This window comes from Balaenoptera physalus, assembly GCF_965194825.1.
Source record: "Balaenoptera physalus genome assembly, chromosome: 1".
NCBI classification, from domain to species: domain Eukaryota; kingdom Metazoa; phylum Chordata; class Mammalia; order Artiodactyla; family Balaenopteridae; genus Balaenoptera; species Balaenoptera physalus.
Window position 1 is genome coordinate 18,965,334 of NC_138882.1, and position 17,922 is coordinate 18,983,255.

Here is a 17,922-nt window from a genome sequence, read left to right on the forward strand (position 1 = left end):
AAGGCCTGTTCTGCCAGTTTTTGCTAGAGCACAGAGTGTCTCAGTCCTGATCTCTGCCCTGAACTCCTGGGTTGAAGGTCAGCGACTGCAGTGGCTAGTGACCTGATCTTTGTAGAGGCAGATGGCAAGTGATAATTTTTAGTTGGCAGGGCTAAAGATACATGCCAAGAGAGCCTTTTTTTAAAAACTGTATTTTTTTGTACTCTTCCATGAAGCCTCAATGTTTCTGTCACTTGCAGATATTTATTCTATACGTTGATGCCAAGATTAGTTTAAATTTGTAATGTATAGAGGAAAAAATCACTGGAAGCATAGTTACAAAACAAACCAAACACCGAAATATGTTAAAAAGAATTATGTCTGGGGACCTCCCTGGTGACACAGTGGATAAGACTCCATGCTGCCAATGCAGCGGGCCTGGGTTCAATCCCTGGTCAGGGAACTAGATCCCACATGCATGTTGCAACTAAGAGTTCACATGCCTCAACTAAGGAGCCCTGGAGTCGCAACAAAGGAGCCCACAAGCGGTAACTAAGGAGCCCTCCTGCCACAACTAAGACCCCATGCAACCAAATAATTAATAACTATTAAAAAGAAAAAAGAATTATGTCTGAGTAGAGGGAATACTTTGGGGTGATATTTTCCTGTATGCATAGTTTTTATCATAAAAATATTACAAATCTAATTTTGTGAGTGGGATAGTGAAGAAGAAAATCATAAAAAATTTAATGAGATCAAAGCTTTATCTAAACCAATGTCTAGGAAATATTAATATATAGTGACTGCTTCAGCCAAGGCCAAAGTCCTGCATCATCTTTGCCCTCTAACACAAAAATGAGAATATATGTTTCAATATTGACCTAAAGTTTCTAAAAAATCCTCAGACATCAAAGAAAGATGCACCTATGTTTACTACACGGAATTTTGCTAAGGGCATTTTATAAGGATTATTTAAAAAGTGTTGAAATAAGAATGATTTTCTGACTAGCCTGAAATTAACCATAACATTAAGCTACCCCAAGTGTTCCAGTCCCTTAAAATTCTGTGTAATTACAATCTTCCCAGTGCCTCATGCTTACTTCCTTAGGATTCTTTGCCAATGTGTTATTCTATATTTTAAACCACCAAAATACAGTCCAGGGATTCAAAGCTGAAGAAGCAAACCCAACTTCTCTGTATACTTTAAGTAACTATGAGATCTGGTTCTTTGGGAATTAGTAGACATGTCCCAGTATCCTTAGTACAGGGAGTTATTGTGGCCCAAGGAGGTGAAATTAATTTACTGTTCCAAAAGCACCAATGATATTCTTGGATATCTCTGTCCCAATCAAAATCCTAGTACGTGAGCAGCCCTCTGCAAAACATGACAGAGGACACAACAGAAGAAAACAAGGTCTATCTTTGAGAAGGTTAACACTCAGGAGAGACCAGATATAAACATAGCAAACCATGAAAAAGCTTATGAACAAGTTGTGTTAGGACCCTCATCAGGATGAGCTCTATGGGAAGGTAGAGTACAAGTGTTCAAGGGAATCAGAAAATACAGTCAGGAATTTGAACTATATCCAACTTTTTATGCAACTCTAATAAAGCCTCAGCTTGAGCCTAAAAGAGATTCAGATACGCCTGGGGACATCTGGAAAAAGGGCAGTGTCAGCCTCTGGAAACCTATTTGCATGCAGACTGAGAAATCTGGGAGAGGACTGGTCCCGAGGGAGGGATGACCCAGGCATGATGAAGTGACTCAGTAAAAAACCCATAGTCATTGAATGAGGAAGATGATTCTGAACACAGCAAGTCTGAGATTTATCCCCAACTTAACACTAATTGAGCTTCATTTGAATATTATGGAAAGCAAAGTTCTAAGTAAATGTTGAAATAGTTGTTTTACTTTCTGACCTAAACAGTTCTACTTTGGGGTTCCCTGTAGCAGAACTTAACAGAAAAGGAAAGTCTCTCTCACCACTTTTCCTTAGGTCATCACACAACGTTGGTGCCCTGAGGACACCAGCATGGTGCCTGGGAGAGCTAGCACTGTGTCTACCATGTCTTGTCAATAGTCTAAGGGTGGTCAGTCAGGAGGAAATGCCATGTTTTCGGATCAGTAACAGAGACAAAGTACTCAGCAGTGGAATCAGCATCTAAGACAGGCTTTTATACCCAGCTCATCATTAGCAGATGCCAATAAAAGACCACTGAACCAACTGAACCACAAGTAAAAACGCCAGTCCTGGCAGAGCAGAAATGTACCTGCCATGTCCAGGAGAGCAGCAGCAAGCTTAGCTTAAGAATTGCTGTGCCCAGTACCATGAGATCTGACTTTGTGGCCACATGAGAATGCAGGGCAAGAGCTCCTGCAGGGAAATAATTACCAGGGGTCTAGGAAGTCTTATGTCCACATAAAAAGACGTGAGATAGTGACATTTAAGTCTTTAACATTATCATACCTTAAGCTATCTGCAGGAGTGGTCTTGAGGAATCTAGGATGTACAATTAGTTATTTCTCAAAGTATAGAAAGATTGCTTTTAGCTGTGATGTTCAAGGTTAGGTTTACAGTGAAGTCAAAAATGGCATTAAGCATGTATAAAGAAATAGTGTTTAACCTCACTCCTGTTAGAATGGGCATCATCAGAAAATCTACAAACAACAAATGCTGGAGAGGGTGTGGAGAAAAGGGAAACCTCTTGCACTGTTGGTGGGAATGTAAATTGATACAGCCACTATGGAGAACAATATGGAGGTTCCTTAAAAAACTAAAAATAGAATTACCATATGACCCAGCAATCCCACTACTGGGCACATACCCAGAGAAAACCGTAATTCAAAAAGACACATGCACCCGAATGTTCATTGCAGCACTATTTACAATAGCCAGGTCATGGAAGCAACCTAAATGCCCATCAACAGATGAATGGATAAAGAAGTTGTGGTACATATATACAATGGAATATTACTCAGCCATAAAAAGGAACGAAATTGAGTCATCTGTTGAGACGTGGATGGATCTAGAGACTGTCATACAGAGTGAAGTAAGTCAGAAAGAGAAAAAAACAAATATCGTATATTAATGCATGTATGTGGAACCTAGAAAAATGGTACAGATGAGCCAGTTTGCAGGGCAGAAGATGAGACACAGATGTAGAGAATGGACATATGGACACCAAGGGGGGAAAACTGCGGTGGGGTGGGGATGGTGGTGTGCTGAATTGGGCGATTGGGATTGACATGTATACACTGATGTGTATAAAATTGATGCCTAATAAGAACCTGCAGTATAAAAAAACAAACAAAACAACTAATACTAAACTTTCATTGGGTTATTTGTATGGAAATATGTTAATATAAAAAAATAAATAAATAAAATAAATAAAAAATTAAAAAAAATTAAAAAAAAATTAAAAAAAAAAAGAAATAGTGTTTAAATGTCCCAGGATGATCACTTCTATAGAAGGCTTAAAGAATCACAATCCTAGGAGGACACAAAGGTAGAAATCAAGTAGACCAATCACCCAATCTTCAACTATGAGAGTGAGACCCAGGAGAAACAAAGGCAACCACTAGCTGGTTGTGGAACAGACAGAATAACAGAAATCTTCCGACTTCCGGTCCAAGGCTCTTTGAATGGCACTACGAACACTCAGGGAAACCAAATGAGAAATAATAAGCCTGACCTTTTGATTCCTAGATAGTGTCAGCAAATTACCTATAACCATTCTGTACAAGTAAAACTCCAGCTGGGAATTTAAGAACTGTCAAAATGCTCTCTTCTTGAATATGGATGGGTTTACCTACATTTCTGCCAATTTGAAAATGTAAATTCCTGAATTGATTTTTGATATGACTCCTCAAAAATTAGAAGCCGTGTTAGACTTAGCTTCAGAAGAGAAAAAGGTTGCACAATTTTTTGTTGGCTTTTAGGAATGGATGAAGGAAACATGGAGGGAAATGAAGAAAGAAGGAATGCAAGCAAAAAATGAGAACCAGAATGAGGAATAAAAATAGAAGAGTAAGTAAGTAGAAGAGAAAGAGCCAAAGAAGTTTGGAGTCTCCACATGAGAGGGATGGGTGGGTAAACTCCACCAAGAGTGTATTGAACATGAAGTTCATCTGTTTCAACTGGTGTGATTTACTTGACGTAAGTGACAGACCGAAACGGAAATAATAATCATCTGTCAAACAAATCAGTTTGATTGTTTCTTGACTGTCCTGGTTATTGTTTTCTTTTTTTAACCTAACCTAGCTGTTTCCTTGACCAGTCAAGTCAAAACAGACACCCAATTTGCACATGTCAACACAGGCTCACTCTTGAGTTAATGGCTCAGAGTCTGACTCACTGTCCTGAGAATCCCAGATCCTAACTTTTCTCTTCTTCTAAATTAGAATGAGATGGCCTCTGTTTATACTTTCATTAAACAGAACCACATGATTACAACCTTTCCACTGGGGGGTTTTAGCAGAGAGCTTATTAGCAAGAGCCTGTTTCCTGGGCTACAGGGCTGCTTTGGTTGTGAGCCAAGAGTGGCTGAGATAGACTCTTGCTTTGCTATTTTTCCTGGTTTAATGGGTTTCTTCTAGAGGATTCTAGGGGCTTGTGTCCATATACTGAAGGAAGAAAGAAAGAGATGAGTATTTCTTCCACATGGCCCAACTGTTTCTGTCTCTGATAGCTCCTATGTTATCAGAGATTTTCATTTGAAGCCTGAAGTTTCTCTTTCACTTGTCCTGTGGAAAAAATAATGCACAGATTCCTGAGAAGTGGTGCTGGCTTCATTTTTTTTGGCTGCGTTGGGTCTTCATTGCTGCATGCAGGCTTTCTCTAGTGCAGCGAGCGGGGGCCTCTCTTGCTGTGGAGCACAAGCTCTAGGCGCACGGGCTTCAGTAGTTGTGGCTCGCGGGCTCTAGAGCACAGGCTCAGTAGTTGTGGCTCGTGGGCTTAGTTGCTCCACAGCATGTGGGATCTCCCTGGACCAGGGCTCGAACCCGTGTCCCCTGCATTGGCAGGTGGATTCCCAACCATTGCGCCACCAGGGAAGTCCCGGTGGTGGCTTATCAATTTGTCATCTTTTATTACATGTGGTAATCAAACTGGAAGGTGTCTACCTTTTATTTCAAAGGCCCTCTCCCCTTCAAATTCTCCTATATCCTTTGAGACCCAGCCTCTGTGTTGACCGCCTTGACCCACACACCTGAAAATCCACATTCTCCTTGGAATTAACCTTTCCTTCCTCTGTGTCCTTAGCACTTGACTGCCTCCCCTGCTGTGTATTATGCTGTATCTACATTGCGACAGTTCCCTGAAGATAGAAACTATGTTTTAACATCATCACTTTTTAAATAGAGGAATGAATATTTGTTAAATTAAACAGAACTGCAGACGGCTAATGGGGGGAGGACATGAAGAAGAGATAAGGAGAAAAGAAGGGCAAGGTTATTAGTAGTTGAAGGGACCGCAGACAGATAAAGATGATGGGACAAAATTGCTGGTATTATCATGGAAGGGGGTAGGGTGATGGGAGGTGTTTGCAGGAAAGACAAAATGACGCTCAGGAGATGGATCACTAGGATGAGGACAGAATGGGAAGTAGTCAGAGTGAATGAAGTGCTGCAATTATAGTAAATGCTATAACTGATGCCCTTGTGATGGTATCTCCTTTGTGGGAAGGGAAGGAAAATCAGGAGATCAGGAAAGGACAATCATCCTACCCCAGAATACCTCTCCTTCTCCCTTCCTCCAGGCAGTCCACCTTGTTTCTTAGGCTTCAGAGCCTCAGCAATGCCTTGCTGGTTTTGCCCCCAGTCCCTATGCAGAGGTGCAAGCCTGCTGCTGTTCCCATAGCTCCAGCATCACATTCTGAGATAAAATTCCCGAAGTCTCTCCCTTCTTTTAAATATAGACATGGCATGTGTTATGAGATAACACAAATACACAATTAGCATGTATGTGTGGACTTATTTTTCCTCTATGTCTTAGTAAAATTATAGATAGATAGATAGGTAGAGTAGGGTAGTGAATCTTTTGACTTTCTGTTGCCCTTTTCTTATGATGAAGTAATCAAATTCATTATGAAACCTTAAAATGGATGTTAAGTCCTCGATAAAATTGAGGAGAAAGGTGTGCTGTTCAGAAGCAGCAGGTGTTGACAATGAAACCAGTAGGCCAAACCATAAGGTCCTAGGAAGAAAACACAGGGGTGACAGAGAAAACCCTGGACCAAGAAATAATCTTTGAGGATTTATATGGGATATAAGGTCTTCCATACTAAGGAGCCAGCCTCTTGTCTCATCTCTCAGTAGCTTCTGTTCCTACTTCTTCATCTCCTTCCAATTTCCCTATTTTTTCCCTCCAGATGGAGACCACATAGAGAAACGTGAATAGGCAGCAGCCCCTCATCCCCACCGCTGACAAGGTTTAGAAAGGAAACAGAGGGGAAACCTGTGGTTCTCTTATTTCAGGGGAAGGTGAAATCATTTTCAAATGGCTTCCTATATGTTATCTTATTTGATCCTTGCAATAACGAACCAGTGAGGGACGAAAAACAACTTTTATTACCTGCCCTCCTCCCCCTATTCAGTTAAAGAATCTTAGAGCTAAAAAGATTTCTAAAAATTGTTCACGGTCACAGGATTGATGAGAGTACAGCCTGGCTTCCTCTCACCAAAGATGGTGTTGGTTTCACCTCCTTTTCTACTTCTTGGTTTACCCATGGTGGTTCTATGTTATTAAGATGAGCACTGTTTATTGAGTGCGTTATGGGTCAGACAGACTTTTGTGAACTGGGATGACCTGGGTTAACTCACCATGAGGCATGACTTTATTTTATTAGAAAAATTTGTTCTGGGTTCTAAACAACTAATTTACACACAATATTTTAGTACACAGCTCCTTTTAGATTGAGGACTGCCTGTACTAAGCTTCTAGCTTCTAAGGATAGAAAGATAGTCTTTTTTATTTTTCCTGTTCTGCTTTTGGAAACTAACAACAAGGGTGCCAATTAGCACCAGATGGGACAGAGACTGTGTGATGTGGAACGGCAACCACTAGGGACTGGATCAAATCCACTGATGTATTAAGCAATCGAAGAGCCAGAAGTCGGGCAGGATTGGAATTTGGCACAATGTAAAGTTCTGGTCTGTAAAGGCCTAACTTTATACACAAAATCTGTCCCTTCCCCACTCACCGTCTGTGAGGAACAGCAAGGAAAACGGGAATTTGAAACTCTAGTACCTTTGCGGCCATAGACTTTCATATGCATATTGCCTTTCCCCTTGACTCCTCTCCATTTTTAAAAAAACTTATTTATTTATTTTTGACTGCGTTGGGTCTTCGTTGCCGTCTGCGGGTTTTCCATAGTTGTGGCAAGCGGGGGCTACTCTTCGTTGCGGTGCGCGGGCTTCTCATTCTGGTGGCCTCTCTTGTTGCAGAGCGCGGGCTCTAGGCATGTGGGCTTCAGTAGTTGTGGTGAGCGGCCTCCGTAGTTGTAGCGCACGGGCTTAGTTGCTCTGTGGCATGTGGGATCTTCCCAGACCAGGGCTTGAACCCGTGTCCCCTGCATTGGCAGGCAGACTCTCAACCACTGCGCCACCAGGGAAGTCCCTCCATTTTGAAGTTGAACTAATCTTTAGAGAATAAATAAGTAAACGTGCAAATGCCTACAGTCTTGAAACCTTGGATTTTTAAGTATATCATCTTAGCTGTCTTTACATTTATGAACGTTTTGATTTTTGAAATTAGAACTTTGCATTTGCACAAAGTCAAGTGTGGAATTGAAGCATTAGATAGCTAGCTTGAACTTAAAGGTAATTCAGACCTAAATGGCATATGTTTACTGAAAACATAGAGATGTGAAGCAATATAGGAATTTCTACTGATATTCTCTAGATAAATGTCTATTCTTTTCCTCACCTAGCTAGTTGTGTGCCTTTGCTGCAAATGGATAGACTACATTACAGTCCATTTGGTTTGCTGAGTTCTGTCACTTACCACTCACTACATAAACATCAGTTTTCCCAGGCAGTTCACCTTGAAGACAGCTGAACACAAGACAAATTGAACACAGTTCTGCCTCAGCTTGGTACAAACCTGTATTTAATAGAAATGATCAAAGTTAGGCTTCATCCATAAAATTAATGGGTTGGATTTAAACATTTCTTCATGACTTTTTTCTCTTTATAGCACACATAGAAAATGGTCTTATTCTGTAGTGTTCGCTGGCCAAAGAGATAACAGAGCTCATGGCCAGAGGAAAACAACAGCTAGAGGCTCCATAGAGCCTGCCCAGCCAATCCAAGGGCTGAGGAAATCAATACCTCAGTTCGTCTGGAACTCATCAGTAACACACCAGTGTGTCAGCACCTACCACTGGGCACACAGGTTGGAAGTTCTGTAGTAAAGGATGTTTATGGACCCATTGGGGATTCCATGACTACTTTTTAGCATAAATTCACTGGGACTTAACCACTGACTTGTGATTTGAGCACCATGGCCCAAAACCTTCTAGAGCATAAACTGATCCCAGAATGTAGTCTCTTTGTTAATGGCATTGATAAGTCATCTCATGCTGGGGTGACCAACTGTCCCAGTTTGACCAGGACTGAGGGGTTTCCCATGACATCCATGAGATTTTCAGTGCTAAAACTAGGGCAGTCCTAGGCAAACCAGGACAGTTAGTCCTCTACCCACCATATGTTAAAATATTCTATTAAGGAAACACAGAGGAGATACACTTTCTGCTTTCATAGGCTCAAGTGTTTGTGGTGGTCTTCCCAGCCCATTGGAACCAAAGGCAACAGCCCCGGGGCTAGAGTCCGGATCTATGGTTCATAAAGCAAAAGCCTATGACTTTTATTATGAAATGTTTTCCTTTGTAGAGTTGTTTTTGCCAGCTCAAAGAGGAAATAGTGGGCTGAAATCAAGTGGCATGACTGAATGACTAGTGCTAAGCCTTCGTGCAAAGGCTTCATTGGAAACATTCAGACTCAGAACAATAGTAGTTCTGACATGACTACCTCTTGCCTGGGAAACTCATAAACATGGCCTCTAGGCTATACTTTTTTTCCAGCAGCTGCTGGTCCTTTAATTTAATTATAAGCTACAAGTAAGCTTCTTAAAGAGGCAATGTGTGTACCAAACAGTGTCCAGAGGACACACTGTTCATAAAATTTAAGACAGTCAGCATTGTTGGAATTACATGTTCTATTAAGAGATGGGTGGACTGCTGTGGGAGAAATAGGAACCACCATCCCCCTCCTCCCCTACCCAACTTAACCCAAAATTGTTTTTGAGGTTCAAAAATATTCACATGACAGCTTTCTATGTTTGGCTGGAGTGGACTAAAGTGCAATGCCAAGAAAACGGTTTCTTCTATCTTTTATGCTAATACAGATGTCACAGGACTGAAGAGATTCCACAGCCCTGGTTCTCCATACTCATGCAGAGATACTATTTTATTTTTAACATTTATTATACACCTATTATGTGCACAGAACCAGGCTTTGCCCTGAAGGGAATGAGAAATAAGTAAGATGAAATCCTTCCCTTGAGGCACACACCATGTCCTGAGGAAAACCCATCTAAACAAGTAACTTTCACACTAAGCAGAATAAAATCAGTACAGCAGAAATGTGAAACCAGGAAGAAAGGAGAAAGTGGCATTTGAGCCAGTAGCATTTGGCAAGGTAGGATGTCAGTGAAAGAGGTGAAATTTAGAGTTCTAAAAGTAAACCACAGGAAGTCTTCTCCCTGGTGATAGCCCATCAAGACAAGCATGCCCTTGCTTCCCTGACAGTCATGTCACATAGGAGCTCCCTTTTCTGAATGGACATTGACTTTGAAGTCAGATAGAGTTGAGTTTGAATTCCATCTCTGCCTTGTATTAGCTATGGGTCTGTGTCAATTATTTAGCTTCTCTAAATCCATTCCTACACTATAAAAGGGAATTAATAACAAAGCAGTTTTACTAATACAGAAAATGTAAAGTGGGATAATACAGGTAAAATTGCCTTATACAGAGAAAGACACAGAGAGAGACAGAGACAGAGAATTCTCAGGGCCACTTACCCTTCTCTTTCCGGTTTCTTAAGAAACTTACTGTGTATACTTCAAACCTAAGTTTTGAAGTGGGATGACTTGTACTGAACTCTGAGTAGTGTGTAAAAAGCTCCCATTTCTTTTCTTATCAGGGAAACCAACAAATGCATTTAAAACTTAAAGCTAGTCATATTAGATCTATTGTTTTAGTATAAATGTCTTAGTACATGGAAGATGTGGAGTTAAAGGTGGGTAGAGGGAATGCTGGAAAAAAAGAGGGGAGAAGATATTTAAGTATGTAGACAGCCCCAAATCTAAAACAGGCAAGGCGTGAATCTTATTTCAGAGGACTCAGTCCTCAGAATTAAACAGAACAGATTGCATTTTTAATACCCAATATTCCAGTGAAAACCAGTACCTATGCCTCTTTGACGTGTCTTTTATAGTATCTTTGGGTACTGGTGTTTGGTCTAATGTAAACAGAATGTTCGCTGAACACACCAAGCTCCACTTAATATGACACAACTTTATTCTGATGGAGAAATCATTGAGGGTATTGCAATATGGGTTTTGCAACATGTACAACATTTTGGCACATGATAGTGATAGGATTGCAATATCTTTTTCCTTCCTGAACATATTCCAGATTCTTATTTGAACATCTAATATAGGAGAACTAAACAATGGTTCAGGGCTTGCAGGTAGGATATGATACCTGTAAAAGTCAAGTTTCTACGAACCACCACCCCCTTTTAGCCATCGTTTCCGCTGCTTAATTTCCTTCACCATTGGTAATATTTTTTTCCCAAATACCTATTTCAGCTTTCTCTTCCTCAATAAATATCCATCTTTAGCAAGGACAAAAAACCACACTCATTAAAACTGCAAAGACAATATTATGTTTTCCCTTTTAGACTCAAACATGGAAGGGATCCATCGAATAAGTAGAACTGGGAGGGAGAAAGGAGAGGGAGAAATTGGTGTGGAAGAGAGAGGAGAAAAGCAAGCATCATTCCCATCCCCCTCCTTTTGGGGCCCACATTCCATTGCCTCCTTCAAATCTCTGATCAGTGACAAATCCATGAGGCAAGCTTCTATGCCTTCAACCTGGTTTCCATTACATTAGAAGGAGACCAGTGCCCAAAATATATATCAGTATGTGACTTTTAGAAAATTCAGGGGTTGAGATACCCCAGTGGGTGTTACTGGCAGATCAGTAACAAATCACATTTCCACCAAGTCTCTTGTCTTTAAGTCTCCACATCAATTTCCTTGTGCTGAATGAGTCAAATACTTACAACTCTGGTTCTGTCATACTTGGCAGAATAACACTACATTTCTTGATTTTTTTTTTTTAATGGTTGAGAAAAATTCTATGATCTTCAGCAAATTTGCCTCGTTCTATTACTGGCTTCATCTCTTTGGGATCTTTCTTTAAATGATCACAATATTCACTGTCACCAGTGCAAGCAGTGGTTGTAGTAGGTCTATTATTTTTATGAAATGTTAACATTCCTTTAAAAAAAACCTTTAAGGAATTAACTAATGAATACAACAGATGTGTGGAGAAACTAACCTACATCTATTCATTCACTTATTTATTCATTTATACAACAATGTTTATTGTGCTCCTACTACATAGACAGTTATAGGCATTGGGAATACAGTAGTGAAAAAAAAAAAAAAAGGGAAAAAAAGACAATCCTTATGGTTACCAAAGGGGAAAGGGAGGGGAGGGATAAATTAGGAGTTTGGGATTAAACTATATTCATTACTATATTTATATAAAATAAATAACCAACAAGGACCTACTGTAGAGCACAGGGGACTATACTCAATATCTTGTAATAACCTAAAAGGGAAAAGAATCTAAAAAAAGAATATATATACATTCTTTTGTGTATGTAACTGAATCACTTTGCCGTACCCCTGAAACTAACAAAACATTGTAAATCAACTATATTTCAATAAAAATTTTTTAAAAAGACAATCTTTCCCATCATGACTTTTATAATCTGCTGTGAGGAGACAGACAATAGACATAATAAATAATTGGATTATATAGCATTTCAAAAGTGTTAAGTGTTATAGAGAAAAATGACTTAGAATAAAAGAGATGTAAGATGCTGGATGGCAAAAGTGTCAGTTTAAATGGAATGTTCATGGGTAACTGAGAAGGTGATACTGAGTGAAGAAATAAAGGAGGTAAGGAGTAAGCCAAATGGGCATCTGAAGGAATACTACTCGCGCCAAAGACCCTGAGGTAGGAGTGTGCGGTGTGCTAGTTACAAGGTGCGATGGTTAATTTTATGTGTCAACTGGACTGGCCTAAGGGATGCCCAGATAACTGCTAAAACCTTATTCCTGAGTATGTCTGTGAGTGTTTCTGGAAGATATTAGCATTTCAACCAGTAGGCTGAGTTAAGAAGGTCACATTCACCAGGGCAGGTGGGCATCACCCAATCTGTTGATGGCCTGACAAAGAATGGCAGAGAAAGGGCAAATTCCTTCTCTGCTTGTGCTGGGACTTTCATCTTCTCCAGCCCTGGGACCCTTGCATTCCTGGTTTTGGGCCTTTGGACTCAAACCAGGACTTATACTATCAGCTCCCCTGGTTCTCAGGCTGACTCAGGCTGAATTACACCACGAGCATTCCTGAGTCTCCATTATATTTGAAGCTTGCAAATGGCCAATCTTGGGACTTCTCAGCCTCCATAACCACGTGAGCTAATCCCTATATATATATATACACACGTATGTATACACACACATATGTATATATATCTTTATATGTATATGTATCTTTGTATATATAAACATATATATACACATACATATATATATCTTTATATATATATCTTTATACATGTACATAAATTTTATTCTATTGTTTCTGTTTCTCTGGAGAACCCCGACTAATCTACAAAATAATATCAGCCACACTGGCTGACCATATTATTTCAGGCTGGATAAAGATCTAGAGACACAATTTTAAAATAGCATTTGAAAATCAAGCTAATAAAATATGTTCCAGCAAAGTATTACTCTATTTCCTTCATCTTAGGCTCAGAAAAATTTTATGCTAAGCGAGATCAATATTCCCTCAGTTTCAATTTATCAGTTAATGTGTACAAAACATCATAATAATATGACACTGGAGCAAGTGTTATTGTTATTCAAAATCAGGTTATTAGATTTTGTTTTCCATTGTGATATAATGAATATGTACATACAAACAGTGAGATGTTTGTTTTTCGAAAAAAGTAAATGTTGATGTATATTCTATAAACATTGTGTAAATTATGATATAAAGTTACATTTTATAGGCAATTTTATTGGTCTTACATCCAGCAGCCAAAAGTCGCAGGTGCTTAGGTTAGTAGAAAAATAATCTACTGTCTGTAGAATTTTCAATAAAACAGTCAAAAAAGAGGTTGATGTTAAAGAAAAACTGACATAAAAACTAATATTATTTTAGAGACGATGATTTTTTTCTTTTTTGCTTAATATTATGCACATTAGGCCATTTTATAAGTTTATTTCTCTCAAAGGATTTAGATTTTTTCCAAAATGTCAATTTGGCCTTCAAAGTTGAGTTTAAATTAATATTGAAAAAGTGTATTTTAAACTCTATAATTGCTCATTATTTTTTAATCATGTCTTTATTCGACATTTTGCTTATCTGCATGAAAGATCTCAAAAAAAAGACATTAACAATGGTTGAAAGTGATTTTTGAATCACCAGCAGAAGGAAAACTTACATTTTCAACAGGGACTCTAAGTAAAACTGATATACTCATCTTTCTCCAAAACAAAGTAGGAGAATTAATTGCAAATAATTAAATTGGGTTTCTAGGCTGAATGATAACTTTGGACCTGACATCTGATCAACTGAGCTCACCTATCCAAATAAACGTAGTATTAGTTGGTCTGTTTTTCTTTCATTATATTTGAAGCTAGGAAAATCTAAATGGAATAATCAGTCTCTCACTGACAACTCTGGTTTTTTCCACTGAAAGTGAGATAATATTCTGCCCTCTTTTTCTCTGTTTAAACAAAACTCTAAATAACTTTTATGCTTTTGCAATTTACATGCACATACCCATGCACACCTAACCCAAAAGTAAACAGTTAAACGTAAATAACCACCTTAGCTTGAAGTCCACTCACAGTATCCTCACCCCCATGCCAGTGTCACACCAAGACTCAGGGGCCTCCACAGTTACCCGTGGAATCTTCTCATCCCTCCCCTCCGTGAAATTATGCCTCTGAGTACCATGGTCTTTAAGTTCTACTAGGCGGCTGGCTCATTTGCTGAAGGTAACCCAAGCAAACATGATACTAGTATGTTACTTCTAACATGACAATCATCACTAGGGCTTCCCTGAGACAATAATCATAGCGTTCTAAGAGAAGCAAGTGAAACAGGGACATCATGATAGCAGATTGGAGAGGGTATTGACTGAACCAGTAAAATGTTATTAAGGAAAGTGGGTCAAAAAGACAAGTGATGGTCGACAGCAAGCATTCTCATTGACTTGGACCAAATATACCGGATGCTGAAGGACCTTCCAGGTCAGGTCTCAAAAAGGACTGGAAAGACTAAGCCCGGCAGGCACTTATTTTAGTTAACTAGTTAATAGAAACTTGTAAAAATTTTAGGCCAAAAAACACTAGTTTTCCTCCACCTGATCCCCAGGTCCAGGCCCCATCCACAGAAATAAGTACTTTCAGTGTAACAGTAGTAATACCTATAGGATATAGGTATTCTATGCATGCGTGTATGAGATATGTGTGTTTGTGTGTATATATAATACCCAAGATACAGAATAATATATATATTAAACAAAAAAGACAGAATTTTATTTATATATAATACACATATACTGATATATACACATAAATATTATGTATATATATGTATATATATATATAATATATATATACACTTATATGGCATGCACACCCACACTGCCCCATTGCTGGCGTTATTCTAAACTGACTATCTCAGACTTTGGGGGTTTTTTTCTCTTTTTTTTTTAATTGGAAGTACAGTTGATGTACAGTATCATATAAGTTACAGGTGTACAATATAGTGATTCACAATTTTTAAATGTTGTACTCCATTTATAGTTATTAGAAAAAATTTGCTATATTCCCCATGTTGTACAGGATATCCTTGTAGCTTATTTCGTACATCATAATTTGTACCTCTTAATCTCCTACCCCTTTGTCACCCCTCCCCCTTCCCTCTCCCAGCTGGTGACCACTAGTTTGTTCTCTATATCTGTGAGTCTGTTTCGTTTTTGTTATATTCACCAGTTTGTTGTATTTTTTAGATTCCATATGTAAGTGATATCATACAGTATTTGTCTTTCTCTGTCTGACTTATTTTACTTACATAATACCCTCCATCTCAGACTGTGAAAACATTCTCTTATGGGTTACTGGGTCCTCTGAATTGCATTGGGGGGATTAACGAGAGAAAAAGGCTTCTAGAACAAGACCAAATTCAGAAGTGGGGTTTTCCCCCATGGAAAGGAGATGGAGATATTGATACTGAGAAATTTTCAGGATATAAGATTTTTTTAAGGGATAGAAAGCAAAAACATAGATCAAGGAAGAGGAACAAAGCTAACAACTGTGGCTTATTATGGAATTCTGGCCTTCACCAGCCTCTGTGCTGCTGAGGATACAAGCACATCAACACAGACAGCAGCCCCAGAGTTCCGGGAGCAGAATAACAGCAAAGCAAGCAGTGGCCCTCAGCGACCCTGGACATGGACCTGAGAGTCAGCTTTCCCAAGTGGATGAACTTGGGAAAGGACTAAGACAATCCTCCGGTTTCCTAAAAATACTAGAGGAAAACTTTTCTTGGGATAGGTTGATATTTGGTATATAAAAGGCACACATGATTATTACCTTACAAACTGGTGTCCATTTCACATTATATTGTATGCTCTAGAGAGAAGAATACTTTTTCCTCTCTACAGTCTTAACTTGGTCTATGAATGTGACATGCTGCAGGCAGCTCACTTTGGTACAAGAAAGCCAATTATTAAATTTTCAGAAATGTTATAAGCCAATTGTGAAACAGTCATTGTGAAAAATGAAAGTGTATAATCCTTCAAATAACAAAGATAACACATTTTCAAAACTCAACACCTCCTAATTATTTTACTACACTTTATATTATCTATCTTGAGGTTATTTCCATCTATTTTATCTGTATGATGGAAACACTGTGCTACTGCCTTTAGTTTAACTTTGCCTTAAGTTCTATCACATTGTTACCTTGAAATCAACCAAGGTGGAAGTATTTATACCACAAAAATTGTCCATCACTACAAATCAGGGCTTGATTTGTTTGTTGATTATCCAAACCACTGGTTATCAACCAGGATCAAGTTGGCAACATTTGGCAATGGCTTGGGGAAATATTTGGTTGTTATAACTAGGGGTTACTACTGGGATCTAGTGGGTTGTTACCTCTGGGGCATACTACTCAGACCTAGATAATCCAAAAGGATTTGCTGGCTTTTAGACCAGCGATGTTGCTAAACATACTATAATTCACAGGACAACCTCTCACAACAAAGAATTATTCAGCCCAAAATAACAATAGCACCGAGGTTGAGGAATCCTGGTCTGGACCTACTAAAGTGATGTAGAAAATGTTAATAGTGCAGATTAAATTCAAAGTGCAGTATCTGTACCTATTACACTGGCCCTTGCCTTACCTTTCTTCTGTCATCATAGCAACTTCAGCCAGCCTCTGTCTTCAGAATTTCCCAGGCAAAAGGCAGACATCTGTCCCTCTGTTCTCAAAACTCCCCAAACCCTAAAGAGCCCACATCAAGTGTCCCTGAGTGATCTCTCAGTGTGCTCCATTCCTGTACTGTTATCGATCTGGGTTCTTGGACTCTTTAATCAATAGAAATTGATCAGGGGCCAGACAAGAAATTCAGACAAGGCTTTACTGGGACTCCTGCTGTAGCACAAGGGAGAACAAGTAACAGGTTCCCTTGTTCCCCGCCCTGGGCAGTTGTGAGCTTGTCCCTTAAATGGGGTGATGGTAGGGTGGGTCCAGGGATCGGGCAGGAGGGGCGGCTTAGGTGGTCTGCCCACCCCCTTGGTGGTGCTGTGTGCAGGGATCATGTGCGGTCCCCTACTTTTGCTCCTGACACCTTAGAAGTGGCGGTTGGGTTTTTGGTCTTTCTGTATCTTGTAGTTTATAATTTGCACCAACTGCACATGCACGCAGTTATTTTTAGTCCCTTAGAGATTCTTTGTATGTTGTTGCTAGAGGAGACCTTTGTCCAGGTACAAGCACTGCAGCAAAGGGTCCCAGGTCCCAGGTCCCAGCCTGTCTCAGGACCACAGCAATGTCTGGCACACAATTCTACATGTTGCTCTTGGGGCCCCATCTGACTTTGCTTAGGTAGGAAGGGCTGCTACAACATTCTCTTGTTTATGACTTACCTCCAGAAAAAAATCCTGCAACAATTAGCTAATAAGATATGGATCTTTGGACTAGTTTTGCTATCTCATGATAAATCCTAAAAAGTTGTGTTCAGAATGAACCGACTTTATAACTCATGGCTTTCAGCTTTGGAGCTCCAACTGAAATTTTAAATAGTAGGAAAATTCTCAGTCACACCCTTTTACATATACTTGAAGAGCCCCATTGCAGGAGCTGGACAAAAGGAGGCTCTGTTTATACAAAAACATTTAACAAAACTGAAACAAGCCCACTGACATTACCAAGAAATTATGGTAGACCACAACCAGGGTTTCTAAGTTTGTACAAATTAACTTGGAAGTGGCTGATGTGGCTCAAACCAATCAAGGATCCAAAAGGATTCCCTGGCTTTTAGGGTTTGGACAGAAGGTC